Source organism: Cicer arietinum, chromosome 1, assembly GCF_000331145.2.
Source record: "Cicer arietinum cultivar CDC Frontier isolate Library 1 chromosome 1, Cicar.CDCFrontier_v2.0, whole genome shotgun sequence".
Classification (NCBI taxonomy): domain Eukaryota; kingdom Viridiplantae; phylum Streptophyta; class Magnoliopsida; order Fabales; family Fabaceae; genus Cicer; species Cicer arietinum.
In genome coordinates, this window is record NC_021160.2 from 17450 (window position 1) to 22722 (window position 5273).

Genomic DNA, 5273 nt, shown 5'->3' on the forward strand with positions numbered 1-5273 from the left:
TCAAGATCATATAGACACACAAAACCACCATCCTAATGTATTTAATTCAACATCATATCCTCACATATAAACTTTGCATCCAAGTTCATTGAAGCACCATATCATAGTCCGAATATCAAATTTTACATCTAAGGTGATCAAAACTTAATACGACTATCATTCTCTTAATTTATCAAATTTAGGATAGTCTATTAAGCTCAAACCCTAAGACCATCTAGGCTCAAATATCATTTTTGGCATCTAAGGTAAAATACCCATCATTCCAATTTATCGAATTTAGGATAATAAGCTCCTATATAAATTTTGCAATCGAGGTTCAATATTAATCATCTCACTATCACATCTAAGTGGATCAAAGCACATATCATAATCCTCTCAATTTATTAAATTTAGGATAGTCTACAAAGCTCAAATATCGAATTTTGAATCCAATAAGTCATCGAATCCAATAGGTCAATTTCATATGAATAAAAAATTCATATTGAAAGCCACATTTTACAAACAAATTTAATTACTCATAAACAAGCTACCTCAAAAATTAAAAATTATCTCAGGTTTATCTCACAACTCATTCATTCATTCATAACTGTCTTGTATAACATTTGTTTAAAATCGTTTAAAAACTAATTAGCCAATTTGATTTGTCAAATCAAGAGTTGTTGAGTATGGCGAATTTAAGATTAGAACTCATAAACTTATTAAAACTAGTAAACAATTTTGCATAAAAGACTTGTTACCGCTTGTTTTTCTTTGCAGTATGAAAGCTTACTCAATAAGAACCTTTTTTTGTCCTCTTAGCTTGTTTTATAAACTTATTCATTATTCTAAACAGGAAATTAGTAGCCTTGCTATCTATCATTGCACACAATTTATTTAACAGTTTGATCTATATTGTATTTGTTATTTAAAATGAAGAAAGGAAAACTTTAACTGTTTAATTCGTAAATAAAAATTCAAAATAATTGGAGTTGATGAAATTGAATAAGTATTTGTCTAGTCAAATATAACACATGGAAATGTAGGACAGTGAACTATAGTATTATACTGACACGTGTGCAAAGTGCAAACCCAAGTAGTAAATAGTTTCACTTAAAGGCAAAATCTTATGTGTCCTACTTCAAACCTATAGACAAAATCTTTAATATAATGTGTAACCCAAGTACTAAATAATTCAAGGCATGCTGAATTAGGTAGACACAAAACAGAAAACATGTTGAAAATGGGGTAAGAATCCAAATATTTTAGTTTTTAGTCCTAACCTGGAGCAACAAGCAATCAAAGCATATCCACTTGACCCGTAGAAATGAAAGTAAGAAAGCTAAAAAAATATAATGACCACTTCACTTTTGCACATGCAACCATAAAAGTAGGAAAGCTAAAAAAAATATAACGATCACTTCGCTCTTGCACATGCGACCAGGTACCCGTACTGCAGAAAGAAAATCTATTTTAGATTCAAGTTTTTCATGAAATTATATTAAAATAATTTCAATTAAAAAAAAAGTAATAAAGTAATTTATATTTACAGATGAATTTCATTTTTTACTTTTGTTTTGGGGATTCACAAAAAGGTTTGTAGCCACTTAATGAAGGGAATCTTAAAATGCTCATAACAAAAAGAGAAAGTTGTGGATGTCTTTACAATGCCGAGCAAATCAAGTATTCATATATCAAATCCCTAAATAAATCAATCCATTGATTTGTCATTTCGGCTTCCTCAATTGATCCTACATTTGAACTGTTTTCCAGCTTGATCCTCAATGACTATTTCAAATTTCTGTGCCATCAAAGTTATAAATTACAAGACATCAAATCAGAATCCTGTGATAAATAACATATATATGTAATTATAAACCAAAATATCATTGAAGATTTGAAGGACTTGAATATACCAACAGAACCGAGGAATTAAGCGAAACAAGCATAACACAACATAATCAAATCCATTGAATAAACATATTTATATAACTGGAAAAGAAAAAAAAAAAAAAAAACATCAGTCCGCAGCATTCGCCACACAACATGAACCATGATTAAATAATGATTCTCATTTCTAAGTTATAAAACTAGTTCTTAGGTAGCCAAGCAACTATCCTCTTCACAATACTAAACCAACTATGTTGACAACTATAATTATATACATTATTTTTAAAAGAATTGGCTGATGACTAATTCAACAGCTATAATGAGAGGGGAGAGCTACTTTGGAAGGAAAAAACATTCAGTCTTTTGCTTAATTATTCAGTATACATATTTATTTTCTCTGTGTATGCTCTCTATTCAATAAGCTTTTTAGCTTTTTAGCTCTTTAGTACTCAGATGAAGTCCAACAAAGAAAAAGATATTCTATAAGAAAACTAAAGCATAAAAAGTCTAATGCAGAAGTAGAAAACTGGCAAGGTACTATTGAAAAAAATGACACGAGATATGAGAGAGCATGGGATCAGGTACATATTTCAAGAGAATTTCCAAAAAATTATTTGTCATTGACTATATCAAAAATTGTGTAGCTCATTACCACGCTTCAAGCCTGTGCACCTAATCTTCCGATGCAAATCATAATCAAGCTTAGTGAGCATAGAGCCCAACCCAACGACACAACCTCTACTTCAAACTCATGTTCACATACCGATATGTTTGCACAATGATATCATAATCAGAGGAAATATATGGTAACATCAATACGATGGCCTGAAAATTGTATCAGCATAAGATCTATCACGCATAGGTATGGTAGTAGTATCAGTTACTGGTACCAGTACGGGATATGGTATTTTTTTTTAAAAAAATTAAGCTATGGATACATCAATGAAAAACATTAATTTTTTTATATAATTTAACTAAGAGAGTTAAATTGTTCAATTCTCAATACAAAATCAATATAAATGTCTAAAAACACACAAATTGTGTTCGATTACAATAACAAATAAACTCAAATAAGCAAATAATATTAAATTATTATATAACAAAATCATGAATTTCACTCGAAATAAAATAAATAAAAACAGCATACCCACAAATATGGTACAAGTACTAGTACTAGTACTAGTACCGGGTAACCACCAAGTATGGGTACTTCACCATTTTAGAAGTACTCCATGCTTTATAGCATAAGATGCATAAGGAATGTTTCAGCCATTATTTCGTATATAAAATGCAAGCAATATCCCAATCATCTTCCACATCATTAATTAGAACAAAATATAAAATGACAATAGGTATTTAGCTCTACAGACAATACCTGGATAGATGCTTTCCCATTCTTTCAACAAATATTGAATAAAAGTCACAAACCAAAGGTAGGTGGCAGTTCACAATTTTATGCTCTGAGACTATGTAGATCAGATCAAGAAATATTGGGTAGCTGTTTTTACCAATTTTAAGGCTGACAGATATGGTGACAGTTTGGTTTGATAAAGCTGAAATGCATATATTAGTCTACGCATATATCACAATATTTCGGAAGTCAACGTGATAACAGGCAAATAGAGTATAATAAAGACTGATTTAAGTTAAGACCATTTTACTAAAAGTAACAGTATATATTTAATTATTTATGTAACACATTCATATAAAGAATGTTATATAGGAAGTTAGAGTTGATTATAAAGAATACTGACCAGTAATTCCTTGGATGAATTTGTCTCAGTAGTCTTTCATTCCTCGTAATTAAGTTTCGGGTCTTCCAATCATACTATCTCAATTTCATTTCATATGAATAAAAAATTCATATTGAAAACCACATTTATGGTTAAGAATCTATCTCATAAAATACTATCTCAATTTCATATTAATAAAAAAATCATATTGAAGGTCACATTTAAGGTCAAGATTCTATCTTCTCATTAAATTTCAAGTCATCCAAAAATACTATCTCAATTTCTTTTCATACGGGTAAAAAATTCATATTGCAAGCCACATTTTGGATCAAGGGTCCATCTCGTAATTAAGTTTCGGGTCTTCCAATCATACTATCTCAATTTCATTTCATATGAATAAAAAATTCATATTGAAAACCACATTTATGGTTAAGAATCTATCTCATAAAATACTATCTCAATTTCATATTAATAAAAAAATCATATTGAAGGTCACATTTAAGGTCAAGATTCTATCTTCTCATTAAATTTCAAGTCATCCAAAAATACTATCTCAATTTCTTTTCATACGGGTAAAAAATTCATATTGCAAGCCACATTTTGGATCAAGGGTCCATCTCGTAATTAAGTTTCGGGTCTTCCAATCATACTATCTCAATTTCATTTCATATGAATAAAAAATTCATATTGAAAACCACATTTATGGTTAAGAATCTATCTCATAAAATACTATCTCAATTTCATATTAATAAAAAAATCATATTGAAGGTCACATTTAAGGTCAAGATTCTATCTTCTCATTAAATTTCAAGTCATCCAAAAATACTATCTCAATTTCTTTTCATACGGGTAAAAAATTCATATTGCAAGCCACATTTTGGATCAAGGGTCCATCTCGTAATTAAGTTTCGGGTCTTCCAATCATACTATCTCAATTTCATTTCATATGAATAAAAAATTCATATTGAAAACCACATTTATGGTTAAGAATCTATCTCATAAAATACTATCTCAATTTCATATTAATAAAAAAATCATATTGAAGGTCACATTTAAGGTCAAGATTCTATCTTCTCATTAAATTTCAAGTCATCCAAAAATACTATCTCAATTTCTTTTCATACGGGTAAAAAATTCATATTGCAAGCCACATTTTGGATCAAGGGTCCATCTCGTAATTAAGTTTCGGGTCTTCCAATCATACTATCTCAATTTCATTTCATATGAATAAAAAATTCATATTGAAAACCACATTTATGGTTAAGAATCTATCTCATAAAATACTATCTCAATTTCATATTAATAAAAAAATCATATTGAAGGTCACATTTAAGGTCAAGATTCTATCTTCTCATTAAATTTCAAGTCATCCAAAAATACTATCTCAATTTCTTTTCATACGGGTAAAAAATTCATATTGCAAGCCACATTTTGGATCAAGGGTCCATCTCGTAATTAAGTTTCGGGTCTTCCAATCATACTATCTCAATTTCATTTCATATGAATAAAAAATTCATATTGAAAACCACATTTATGGTTAAGAATCTATCTCATAAAATACTATCTCAATTTCATATTAATAAAAAAATCATATTGAAGGTCACATTTAAGGTCAAGATTCTATCTTCTCATTAAATTTCAAGTCATCCAAAAATACTATCTCAATTTCTTTTC

The 5273-nt window shown here is 29.0% G+C and overlaps 1 long non-coding RNA gene across 1 annotated transcript; it reads right to left on the reverse strand.

Annotated features, from left to right (window-relative positions):
• Nucleotides 1-946: 946 nt before the first annotated feature.
• Nucleotides 947-3235, reverse strand: LOC101488339 (uncharacterized). Its single transcript, XR_001143419.3, has 2 exons — nt 1547-3235; nt 947-1429 (listed from the first exon to the last, which is right to left on the reverse strand). It is a non-coding gene; the product is annotated as an uncharacterized lncRNA (long non-coding RNA).
• Between the last annotated feature and the right edge of the window lie 2038 nt (nt 3236-5273).